Source organism: Lissotriton vulgaris, chromosome 3_1, assembly GCF_964263255.1.
Source record: "Lissotriton vulgaris chromosome 3_1, aLisVul1.2, whole genome shotgun sequence".
Taxonomy (NCBI): domain Eukaryota; kingdom Metazoa; phylum Chordata; class Amphibia; order Caudata; family Salamandridae; genus Lissotriton; species Lissotriton vulgaris.
In genome coordinates this window covers 1,522,272,729-1,522,286,149 of record NC_141689.1, presented here as the reverse complement: position 1 = coordinate 1,522,286,149, position 13,421 = coordinate 1,522,272,729, and the positions used below count along the sequence as shown (strand labels likewise).

General features: G+C 48.3%; 1 protein-coding gene across 4 annotated transcripts in view; it reads left to right on the top strand.

Annotated features, from left to right (window-relative positions):
• The window catches only part of SEC24B (SEC24 homolog B, COPII component), a 764,077-nt gene that overhangs the window by 18,845 nt on the left and 731,811 nt on the right, over positions 1 to 13,421 (top strand). The window lies entirely within an intron of this gene.

Genomic DNA, 13,421 nt, shown 5'->3' with positions numbered 1-13,421 from the left:
GCGGTAGAGTGAGGGCGGTAGAGTGAGGGCGGTAGAGTGGTGAGGGTGAGGGTGTGTGAGTGAGGGCGGTGGAGTGGTGAGGGGGTGTGTGAGGGTGAGGGGTGTGAGGGTGAGGGGGTGTGAGGGTGAGGGGGTGTGAGGGTGAGGGGGTGTGAGGGTGAGGATGTGTGAGGGTGAGGGGGTGTGTGAGGGTGAGAGGATGTGTGAGGGTAAGAGGATGTGTGAGGGTAAGAGGATGTGTGAGGGTAAGAGGATGTGTGAGGGTGAGAGGATGTGTGAGGGTGAGAGGATGTGTGAGGGTGAGAGGATGTGTGAGGGTGAGAGGATGTGCGAGGGTGAGAGGATGTGCGAGGGTGAGAGGATGTGCGAGGGTGAGAGGGTGTGCGAGGGTGAGAGGGTGTGCGAGGGTGAGAGGGTGTGCGAGGGTGAGAGGGTGTGCGAGGGTGAGAGGGTGTGCGAGGGTGAGAGGGTGTGCGAGGGTGAGAGGGTGTGCGAGGGTGAAAGGGTGTGCGAGGGTGAAAGGGTGTGTGAGGGTGAAAGGGTGTGTGAGGGTGAAAGGGTGTGTGAGGGTGAAAGGGTGTGTGAGGGTGAAAGGGTGTGTGAGGGTGAAAGGGTGTGTGAGGGTGAAAGGGTGTGTGAGGGTGAAAGGGTGTGTGAGGGTGAAAGGGTGTGTGAGGGTGAAAGGGTGTGTGAGGGTGAAAGGGTGTGTGAGGGTGAAAGGGTGTGTGAGGGTGAAAGGGTGTGTGAGAGGGTGAGGGTGTGTGGGACGGTGTGTGAGAGGGTGAGGGGGTGAGGGGATGGGAGGGTGAGAGGATGGGAGGGTGAGAGGATGGGAGGGTGAGAGGATGGGAGGGTGAGAGGATGGGAGGGTGAGGGGAGGGGAGGGGAGTGGAGGGTGAGGGGAGGGGAGGGGAGGGTGAGGAGATGCGAGGGTGTGTGAGAGGGTGAATGAGGGTGAATGAGTGTGAGGGGGTGTGTGAGGGGGTGTGGGTAAGGGTGAGTGAGGGTGAGTGAGGGTGAGTGAGGGTGAGTGAGGGTGAGTAAGGGTGAGTAAGGGTGAGTGAGGGTAAGGGTGAGTGGGTGGGAGAGTAAGGGTGAGGGGGTGTGAGAGTAAGGGTGAGGGTGTGTGAGAGTAAGGGTGAGGGGGTGTGAGAGTAAGGGTGAGGGGGTGTGAGAGTAAGGGTGAGGGGGTGTGAGGGTTTGGGGGTGTGAGGGTGAGTGAGGGTGTGTGAGAGAATGGGTGAGGGTATGAGAGGGTGTGTGAGGATGCTGAAGGGACATGAAATATTATGTACCATCTGTTATGTACTGGACGGATGGGAGAGAGGTCTTCTGTACATGCGGTTCGAAGACCTGCTCCAAACATTGTGGCGGGTGTTGGCAAAGCGAAAGAAACCTGGTTTGGGACCAATCAGATCAGTAAATGAGGGAGGTGTGGCTCTGATGCATGCTGCTTGCTTTATCTACTTCAGAAGGATGAAAGGCAGAGCCCACTCACAATTCTGAAGCAGACTCCCTTAAAACGCATTTGGAAACTTGGTTTTCTCTCTACAGTTCCCTTACTTCTTGGTTGGTTTGACTCTGTAGATTAGTCTGTCTCTCAATAGCGCTCTGGTACCTTGGGTTTTAGTGCGCTTTATAAAACAATATCATTTCACGTCATTCCTGGGAATGATTTGGAAACCTGCAGCTTTAAAAAAGATCACTTCAGGGGATTACTTTCTGTGGGAGCTGTCTGCATGGGCATGAAGTAGGAGCAGATTTCCACAACACGTGTGAGTGGGGATGAGCTATAAGAACCCCAGCTTGGCGCATAAAGTGACGAGCCCAGAATCAAGCAGTGCTGAGTCAAGAAGAGACATGTAGGGGGAGGAGTGCAGCGCAGCAGTACTGAAAAGCTGTCACAGGAGTACACGTAATAGGACTGACTGCCTCTGTCACCCTATCAATACACACCCGCGCGCAATTAACATGGTGTAAACGGTCCGCATTCAAGGTTATGTGTGTGTGTGTGTGGGGGGAGGGGGGGGGGTGGGTGGAGGGATGGGGGATCCAGGCGCTAACCTCTCAAATATAATAAAAAGTAGGTACCCAACGTGGCAAACACATTTATTATTATCTGCATACGGCGCTAACCAATGCACTATCGTATCATACGGAGTGCTCATAAACTCTCGATTTTAATCCGCACGTTTCTACCCTATCTGCCTCAGCTCCCGTACACGGGGCTAAATTAACTGAAAATATTAACAACAGAATTCTGGATATTTCGTGTTATTTAAAGAGCCCAATATGTATATTTAACTTGCTCAGACGCCCTCCCCAGGCTGGTTCAGCACTCGCCAACCAAGCATTTACAATGCAATGGTCTCGCCTTTGAAAAAGTTAGAGGTATTGGCATTGTAAATGACACATTTTTTATTTGAGTTGGTTCTGAAAATAGATAAATAAATGGCACTGCCATTTACAATGCCAATAGCTTAATCTCTAGACCCATACAGAGTCCCACACACATACATACCTACAGAGCCACATGCAGAGCCACACACACACACACACACACACACACACACACACAGAGTCACACACTTCCAGTAGTCGGTGGGCAGCATGGAGCAGACCAGCACCCAGCCCGACAGGGCCAGCAATAAGGCCACGATCTCCCCCCACCGGCATGTTCTCTTAGTTCCCTGCCAGCATCTGAAGAAGGCCCGCACTGGAAGAGAGTATGGGAGAGAAGGACTAGAAGGAGAATGGACAGGTGGCAACAATGGTACCCGAGGGGACTAAAGGTGGAAAATGAACCAACAACAGAGATGGGGACATAATACGCCTGAGGTAGAGAGCAATGCACACATAGGAATGTATTCCTTATTTTTAGAAAGTCGTTATGTCAGTTGACATAACACAAACTGACTTTAAATTACAGACTACCCTTGATTTGCAGTCAATCCAATTAATTTCAACCGTATTATTGGTCCCACAAGCCATCAGCAGTGCAACCATTGTATTTATATTTACACTTTCAAACTAAAAGATTTTGCGGCACCAGTACGTGTCATGAATATTCAGTACTCACAAAACGAAGAATGACGAGGAAGTGGTGGTTTGAGCATCCAACAGATGACCGTGTTTATCAACCCAACACTAGTTGTGTTTTTGGGCTAGAGACAACTTTAGCTGTCTCACCACCATTTTTCTGAACAATACAGGATAAAAAAAATGGTCTAGTCAGTCCTCATCAGCAATTGATATGTTCAAGTGCCATTCATGTGTGGTTTCCACCCACCACAGCATGGGGCAATTGGTCAGCCCACTTCTCCCATTGGCCATCTTGCAATGTGAGTGACAGGATTTTAATCTGAGCTCATGTGCACCGCCACCTGAAAAAGAGTTCTCTTCTGTAACAGGGCTGGTGTGCCTCGGCTACTGCACCACTCTTTTCTTTTTATGTTTATTGATTTCGTATATTACATATTTTTGCAAAAAAATAATATTTTTTGCTTGCTGAGATCTGATCTTTTTCCAATGCTTGTTGTAGATTTGTTTTACGTTCCTTTCAGGGCTTTTCTCACAGGTGTATTTTATGCTTGCAATACAGACACATTATTCTGAGTTCTTGGAAAAATTGACAGTGTCTGATTATCAGAAATACGAGTGAAGTTTGAGTGTGACTCCTTGTACTGCAATGACTCCACGTGTATTCTCCCAGACCACATGGTACAGCAGAAGGAAACCTGGCAATCTGCTCCTTTTCTCAGTGTTTGGAGACTCACTTGTGAGCAGTGCCTTCTACTCACTAAGTGTTGTGAAATATTCCACTATCCGTGAAGCGCAGCCTTGTGTGTGTGGCTGACAGAAATGGAAAGTACAGCACACTGTGGGTTTAAAGAGTATGATTAAGGACATTCCCCAGAGAAAACCTGCTGCTAGCGGTGACGTCATACTTCAGTGAATTAGTGCAAGGCTATTTGCACAACACACAAATGACCTGAACGGGGAATAACAGCAATCACCGTTGTGACCCAGCTGGCAGCTGAGTGAAGTGTTGGCGCCAAGTCATATATAACCCAGCGCAAGCTCTGCTTGGGATGAGTGAGGCGTCAGTAGGAAGGCCTGCGTCATGCAGAATAACACCACAACAGGTATTTACTGACTGGAAATAGGAGCAGCTGGGGGTGGAGCCACGGAGGACAGGCATGCTGTATCTGAGAGCTGCGTCATCTTTTCCGTGCTCTAAAGAAAAGTTGTATAAAACAGCTTTTAGACTTGAACAATATTAATACAGTATTTTACGTATCACCACATGTTACAGTTGTGTGACTAACACTGTTAATTAATAGATGATGTTACTATTCAGCTCGCTGCACTCAATTCATCATTCTCACAAAGATGAAATGCAGAGTCATTCCTACTGGGACTTAATCACGAAACCCATAAACTATGCCAAGGTTGCCAGATGATTCGATGTCAGTAGAGACTGTGTTTACGCACGGGTTGGAATTACGAGCTTGAAGGCATTTACACATCCAAAAATTAGTGAAACCTGCCAAAATTTAACAGGGAAAAACATGTGGTATTTACCATATCATGTGACGTTTGGTGCGTTAAACACCAACATCCATGTTAGTCCCCATGAACTCGTGATAGCTGTTATTTATCGCACCTACACCCCGTGGTATCCTTATATATGAGTGGTGATAAATAACGCCCTCGTACATAAACAGGCCCTATGTTACAAACATATGTATGCAGCAGATACACTAACCCGCTGTGCTGCCTTACTGTCTTCAAGTGACTGCCCTGAGGAGCTGCTGCAATTTTTGCTCCACCTAAGTCATTAATATTCATTACTGCGCCATTGCTGTCGGAAACCACCTGGGCACCACCAGCCCCTCAGCAGTCATTGCGCTACCGACCAGACTACCACATACAGTCTAATCAAAATAGAGCAGCATGTGCACCATCTCTTGCACTATGGGAACCGGCTCACCCGGGTCGATGCGAAGCTAAGTGACATAGTGACGCCTCCCGAGCAAGTCCAACAAGATACAGGGCTTCTGGGAGCTTTACACCTTTTCTTTCCGAGCCTCATGTCTTGCAGAGGGGATCTGCAGTTTGTGAATTCGTTAAATTGGTGGAAGATTGGAAAGAAACAAGTGCTGAAAAAGTCTTAAAAAAGCAGTGAGGGACAAAAACAACTCACCTTAAAACACCAACATTAAGTCCTAATTGACTATCAATAAACGTTGATGTAACTGCGTCATTTATGAAGTCACTACTACCTCGACGCCGGAGGGTCCTCGCTCCATTGGTTTTTTTCTCCGCTGTGAACAGGATGCTCCTTTGAATGTTTTAAAGGACTCCCTGGGACTGTTTTAAGCTAACTAACACATCACTGGATTTTAAGCCCAGCTCTAATGACGAAAGTAAACATGGCTGAGACGAGCAGACGACGGCCGGGGGCTGTGTGCGAGGGCGCTGGGCAGTTTATATCTCAGGGGGAATTGATGGGGGTGCGTGTGTGTGGGGTCCGCTGCTGGGTGTGTCAGGGGGTGCGTGTGAGGATCAGCTGCACGGACGGGGGTCTTACCTGCAGGACACTGTGATCCCGATCTTAGTGGCCGTCACGTTGGTGATCACCGTGTCAAAGTGCTCTATGGATGCCATGCTGTCCCAGCCTGGGCTCCGGGCGCGAGGCTCTCCGGTGCAGGCTGGTCCACGGGAGAGGCGGGGGTCCCATTATTGTGCATTTTGGTGTCACCCGGTCTGCGCACGCTGTGACGAGAGGTGTTTCCAGTTGCGCGCATGCGCCCAGAGCCACACACGTCATCCGGCCTCCCATTGGTGGATATCGCAGAGCAAGCTGGGTTTGTAGTCTGCTCTTCTCGTGCACCTGCCCTGGTCTCTGCGGCAGCGCGTGCGTGCACCTCAGCTGTACGGGCGCACACTCAGTCACGCGCTGCTGTGAGCGTGCACATCTTCGGACGGCTAGGAAACTCGTCTGGATAGCCCCGATGTTGCCGAGCATGAGCCACTGACCCTGCACACCTGGGAGGAAAGACAGGCCTGGAGAGCAGCGGGGGAGTCCAGAGTCAGCCCGGTGAGTAGGGGGACATGTAAACACTGTGTTTGGGTGCATCAGGCTAGCGAGACAGGAGATGGCCACTTCGAGTGGGTGGATGCGTGTGTGTGTGAGTAGGTGGGGGGGGGGTGTGTGTGAGCGTGTGTGTGTGCCTGTGTGTGCGCGCGTGACTGAGAGAGGCATGGCTGACTGAGATAGGAGATGTGCACGGCTGGGGAGGGGGGCGGGGCTAGGCGTGCGCGTCCACGATGTGCAATCGGCACTCGTGCACCAGTCAGCGTCCCTTGAAAGCCTTCTTCATAGCAATAGGTCTAGCGAGACCTAAAAAGGCATTGTCAGAAGCTAGTGGGGGAAAACGAGCATGAAAGGAGCCTGTGGAGGGCGCTGCTTACTGTCACAACATGAGCAGTAAAGAACCACGAAAAACGGGAGCCTGCAGCTGTGTCTCCCACCGTCTGAAGAGGCGCGGCCTTGAATGTGAGGAGGCGCGGCCCTGGAGTAACTCAGGCACCGCGCCAGCTGAGGAGAGCCGCGGCCAGAGAAGCGCGCGGATGCCGAGGCATACACTGCTGGAAACGGCCGCCTCACCGTCACTTCGCAATCTTGAAAGCAAAAGCCTCTAGCCGGGAGAAGAGGATATCGCAACAATCCTCCCGAATCACGGAGTCCCGTCAGCGCCATGGAGACGACCCCCTCGAGCAGGTAAGGCGAAGAAGCTAGTCAGGGGTCCGTCCCTCGGCAGAGCTCGCTTAGCACGTGGCCATCTTCCTGCGTGGCCAGACCACGCCCCCTTCAACTTACTTCTGAAGTGTATATGCTCTTACATGCATCAAATCTTGGCTGGTAATGAGTTCCAGGGCCTGGTGTACTGTGTGTGAGGATCCAGCTGACCTGAGGAGAGAGGGGATCTAGCTGCCATGTCCTAAGCAGTGAACAAGGCAAAGTGTAAGTGGGAGGAGAACAGATGCTTAGTGATGACCAACCAGATAGCATATTCTGTTAGGGGAACTAGCTACCTTCTAGTGAGTAAGGAAGTGCTAGGAGCAGGGGCACTTTGATGGAACTAGCTGCTGTGAAGTGAGAAGAGAAAGCAGTAGATTGTGGCCAACTTAAAGTGGTGAGTTGGGCTGTCTAAAGCAGGAGGGAATGCAGAGGACCAATAGTGAGGAGACCGAGAGTAAATTACATATTGTGAGGTAAACCCTGTAGTGATGAGACCGGAGGCAGAGTATACAGTGTGAGAGGATACAGCTGACATGTAGTGAAGAGAAATATGTATGTGGTATTTGTATAGCAGGAACTTAACCAAAAGGCAGCGGAGCCAGTGCTGTAAAAGGTCAAAGGCAAGCTTTCAATCAAGCAGTGATAGGTATAGCTGTGTTAAGGTAACAGAAGTGTACTGTTACCACATTGTGATGGAGTGTTCTTCAACTCTTTCCTTAGCTGGAGCATCCTGGGGTGGTCCTGAGGTTCTGACTGATTCAGAGATGTTCAAGATCCTGGGTGCATAGATGGAAAAGGCATGTGGCCTTGTTTTTTCAATTTTACTTTTCTTAGTCTCCATGCTGATGGTGTTCCGGATGCATTTATTTTCAAGCTATTCATTGTCCAGTATGTAGACTGCTATTTACTAGTTGTGGATTCTTCTAATAGAGAGGTATCTGTTGGGTTTGGAGGGAAATGTTGATTCTATCAACTAAACATATACAAGTGTGATCAGTGGCTCTTGTGTCTCGGATAGGATGTGCTTGTCATTTTTTCCTGTCTTACCAAAAGAAATGCATATTTTCTGTGTCTCACAGTATTAATGTAGTCCCTGTCCTAGTGTTGTCATGTTCCCAGCACTGCTCCTGATTTCAGTCACAAAGCCTTCCTTTTGTTATACTCTCAATGTATTGGCCTGTTTATTTATTACCTTTCTTGCGGTGCTTAATATGAATTTTTACTAGGAGATAATTTGTCTTGTTTCCAGTGTCTTGATTTAGCTTTGCCTGCCCCAAATTCTGTGATCAAGGCCGGACTGGCTGTAGCAGACGTTGGTTGTTTTCCCAGGAGGCTGGAAGGGTGAGGGGGCTAGTTTTGTTACTGGGGTCGGGGGCATTTCTTTTTTTCTTTTTTTTTTTTAGCAGTGCAGCAGTTTTGAAAGCACCCACTGTAGAGTTCTTTGTATTTTCAGTTGTTTTCAGGCAACAATAAAAGAGTCAAGATAACTCTGGTAATTAATGTACTTGCTGAAGTGAGGTTAGATTTTTGTCTAGTGGCAGTTTTGACTCATTTAAAGTAGAGCAGAGGGTTAATATGCCAGCTGCAAAGGACGTGTACCATGCTGCTAGAGAAACAGTATTTTATGCGCATAGTTTAGCGGGTTTCTGCTTTTGTCAAAGGGATCCTTTTGTTACTGTGCAGTTCATAATTTAAAGTCATAATATAGCAAAGTAAGCTATGAAGTGGCATCACAGAGCAGCATGCAAACTACCTGCTACAGTGTAAAACCCTGTTTTTTTTCCTGAGTCTTTCATTATCCTAATGTTGCTAAAATAAAAAAGGAGTTGCGTGGGTAGAAATACATTCTTAGTAGTAAAGCCAACCCTAAGTGCTGTGCTTTGTTCTGAATCCTGAGTTTGCGCTTCTCCAGACCAAGCACTCTTAAAACAAAATGCCTGCTGGTATGGATTTAGAAAAGGGGGTGGTGATGAACAGAGTGTCTGAATTAAACAGACCACTCTTACCCAGTCCAAAGATCAGGGCTTGATCCATCACCGTTATTTATCTCACTGCCCCATCCCAGCTTAGAACCTGGCTATATGCAAATCAGTCTGTCCCTGGCCCAGTGCATCATGGGAACAGGGCAGACTAAACTACCAAGCCAATTCTTCACCAGAAAGGAGACAAGCTACCGGGGACCGGTTTCTGGCATTTCAGCCGTCTTCGGCCCGGCTTGCTTGAATCCTGATGGAGCAGTGAGAAAGGGACTCATGTCTGAGTATACCCTGCCACACCTATAGTGGCCAAAAACGATTTAGAAAAGGGGGTGGTGATGAACAGAGTAGTTCGGTTTGCCCTGTTCCCATCATGCACTGGGACAGGAACAGACTAATTTGCATACAGCCAGGTTCTGAAACTGGGATGGTGCAGTGAGCTAAAAAACGGTGTTGGATCTAGCCCTGATCTCTTGACTGGGTGAGAGCTTTCTGCTTAATTCAGAGACTCTGTCCCTCACCACCCCTTGTTGTAAATATTTTTGTCCACCCTAAGCGTGGAAGGGTATTCTCAGATGTGAGACCCTTGCTCATTGCACCATCAGGATTCAAGCAAACCGGGCCGAAGACGGCTGTAATGCCAGAAACCGGTCCCCGGGAGCTTGTTTCCTTCCCAGTGTAAGAATTGGCTTTTGCAGTTTGGTTTGCCCTGTTCCCATCATGCATTGGGACAGGAACAGACTAATTTGCATACAGCCAGGTTCTGAAACTGGGATGGTGCAGTGAGCTAAAAAACGGTGTTGGATCTAGCCCTGATCTCTTGACTGGGTGAGAGCTTTCTGCTTAATTCAGAGACTCTGTCCCTCACCACCCCTTGTTGTAAATATTGCTGGTATGGATGACCTGAATCCTACACAATTGTCTTATATTACATTTACTATACACAGATTAGCACATGTAGGATTTATTGTCTCTATATTTTGGTGTGATGTAAAGTGCCCTAACACCTACACTGGTATGAGAGGCACTATAAAACAATTTAAAGACATACGAGAGAGGGGCTATGAAGAGATGAGGGGCTCTGTTGGAAGGTGATAAAGAGGAAATCATTGAATGTTCCTAACAAAGATTGTCCTGTCCTGGTGCAATGTAAGGTCATCATATACTAAGCTTGAAGAGCTAATACTGTTGAATATATATACTGAAAAATGTGTTGTAGAAGGTGCTATTTTTGCCCAAATTATCTTGGAGGAGAAACCCCACCCCCCAACTCTCCTTATAATGTCAGGCTTGCTCGCTGCAGTCACTATGCACCATATGGTGGCGTGTCTGACAACATTTGCCAGGGCTGCTTTGGGTTCCCAGTCTGGCCCTGTCAGTTATTATGATTTTTATGTTTAGTTTGAACCATGGAGGCTGCCTTTGATTATCAAGGTAATTGATTATCTAATTTTCTTAAGGCGGACTGCTTCAACAACAAAGACTGATTTTAAAGCTTTCCATACCATTGCATTTTACACTAGCAGTGTAATATTTAATCCTTTGCCCTAGGTTTTTCAGGCAACATGGATTTTTATTAAACAGTCATCTAACCTGCAAGAGCCCTCAGTTGCCTTCTGTGTTGGCAAGTTCCATTTCAGTATGTAAGTTAACTGGCTATGATCGACCACTCTTGTTTCACTTTTGCCGCTGTAAACACAGCTCTACCAGATATGGTGTACTTACTACTATTGGCAGAAAAAGAGGACTAGTTGAAGTGCATATGCATGGCATAGGGCCATTTGACAGATATGAATGCATGGGTTTGTTGGGTGTCAAAGGATCACATCCTTTCACATTTCCATATGTTATAATAGTTTATTGTTGTTTTTGTGGAGTGCTCACGGTCAGAAAGTCGCTGCAGAACTCTATGAAAACATATCTCAGGCCTCTGCAATTTTCTTCATGTACAGGTAGCTGTACTTATCCGATTCAAATCAAATATGGGTAAGGAACTGGGAATGTATATCAGCAGAGACTTGACTCAGTTGTGGCAGGTGAACTTTGGCAGGGCGATGGCATGGTTCGAAGAGCGCATCCCTCTATGGACAAAGCTACCTTTATCTATAACGGGCCAAATCGCCATTGCAAAGATGGTGGTTCTGCCAAAGTTTCTTTACCTATTCATAAATATTCCCACCCCCATCACACAGGCCTTCAAACGACTGAGGTCAAACCTCATCGCATTGATATGGGCGGGAAAGCCGCCCAGGGTCAAATACGAATTGCTGACCCTACCACAGCTTCAGGGAGGGCTATCCGAAACTATTTACAAAACCGCTCTGAAAAAATTTCTCAAACAAAAAAAAGCCACCATGAGAGACTACTTCTCATTACAAATCTCCAACGCCAAGAACTCCTCAAAAACCCTCTTTAATATTGTCAAAGAATTTGTTAACCCCCCCCCCGCCAGGGCCACGCAGAACCCCTCCAGCCAGGCACTATGCGATGGACTCTCGGACTATTTCCTTGAAAAAATTGAAAAAATCTGTACCTCGTTCCCTACGGAGGTACCCCCCCTGATCCCCCCATATGATGGCCCCGGAATCCGCTTCCTTGCAGTCTTATAACGAGCTGACTCTTGAGACCACACTCAGGCTATTCACCCAATGCAGATCTGGTTCCCCTTCCGACCCAATCCCCGCCAAGACCATGGGTGACCTAGCCCCCTCTCTAGCCAATTCTTTTCTTTCTATCTGGAATGCCTCCCTCCATCATGGCATCTTCCCAACTACGTGGAAGGAAGCTCTGCTGGTCCCCATTCTGAAAAAGCCTGACGCCGATTCTACTAAATTTTCCAATTATCGCCCCATCTCCCTCCTCCCCAAACCCGCAAACATTTTGGAAAAGGCCGTGCAGCTGCAACTAACAGAGTATCTGGAAGATAACTCCCTGCTGCACGACTCCCAATCCAGATTCAGAGCAGGTTTCAGCACTGAGACTGCTCTTCTGGAAGTGGCTGAGACTATCCGCGAATGCGTGGATAGGGGCGAGGAGGCCATGCTGGTCCTCCTCGACCTATCCGCTGCTTTTGATACGGTCTCTCACAAAATCCAACTAAACCGTCTAAAGCAGGTCGGAATCGGTGGCTCCGCCCTCGCCTGGATCGAATCCTTCCTCACTGGCAGAACTCAGAAGGTGGTGCTTAGGCCTTACAGGTCAGAGGGTAAACCCCTGCTGTGTGGTGTTCCGCAGGGCTCTGCCCTGAGCCCTCTGTTTTTTAACGTTTATCTCGCACCCTTGGCCTCAGTGGTGGAGTCTTGTGGACTCAGAGTGGTCTCTTACGCTGATGATACTCAGCTGATATTTTCCTTTAGAGACCATTCGGACTCCACCTTTGCCAACTTCCGCCAATGTCTAAACAACATCTGTGATTGGATGACCAAAAATCACCTAAGACTGAATGCTGACAAGACAGAAGTCCTGTTTTTTAACCAGAAAACACCTATCTCCCCCAGTCTGTGGTGGCCCACAGCACTTGACCCTGCGCCCACCCCTGTTCAATCAGCACGTAACCTGGGCTATCAGTTCCATGACTCACTCTCGTGCAAAGCACAAGTCAACAAGGTCACCTCTGCCTGCTTCGCGAAGCTGCGCATGATTAAGAAGATCCTTCCTTACCTTCCCTTGGACGCCCGCCGAACAATCACTCAGGCCCTCATCACTTCTCACCTAGACTACGCCAATAGCTTTATGCCGGTGCTCCTCAATATCTGATCGATCGACTTCAGATCGTTCAGAATGCGGCTGCCAGACTGATCGGAAACATCCCCTACCGTCAGTCGGTTGCCGCCTATCGCAAAGAGCTCCACTGGCTCCCCATTGCAAGCCGCCTTCAATTTAAGATCCTCACCCTCGCCTTTCGAGCTATCAATGGCCTCGGACCTAGCTACCTGAAAAAGCGAGTGTCAATCTCTCAATCTGTCAGATCACTGAGATCTAACAACCTACGCCTCTTGACTACTCCTCGCTTTCGACGTTCTAGAATGGGCGGCAGAGGGTTCAGCGTAATCACTGCCAAACTATGGAACTGCCTCCCTCTCGACCTCCGGTTCTGTCCGTCTGAATCCATCTTTCGTGCTAAATTAAAAACCTGGCTGTTCTCCAAATTATGATTCATGTCTTGTAAAAAGCTTGTTCCACTCCTCCTTCCCTGAGGTTCTGTTTTTAGCGCCGGGACACCCCTCCGGGGGTAGCTGCGCGCTGTATAAGCTACTTAAATAAATAAATAAATAAATAAATAAATAATAAATAAATAGGTGCACCAGACCTGCAGTTATACGCGCTCCGCGCCCAGGCACACTTCCTAAATTACTGGACGCACCCCATGCCATTTCAGCCCCACGTCGCGATGGATATAGACGCAGTCTCACCATGGCCTCTAACCACAGCCTTATTTGCCCTATATAGAAGGCCCACTTCTGAAATATGTCTCACAAATGTATTTCTCTATTACACACGGGTGCGTCTATTCTCTTCTTATACCACAATTGATTTCTGGCATACAATGTTGAAATATCATTGTTTACGTTGCATTATACAGGGATTATCATCAACCTTCCGTCCTGAAGATGGTCTGACGGTCTAACTGCCATCAC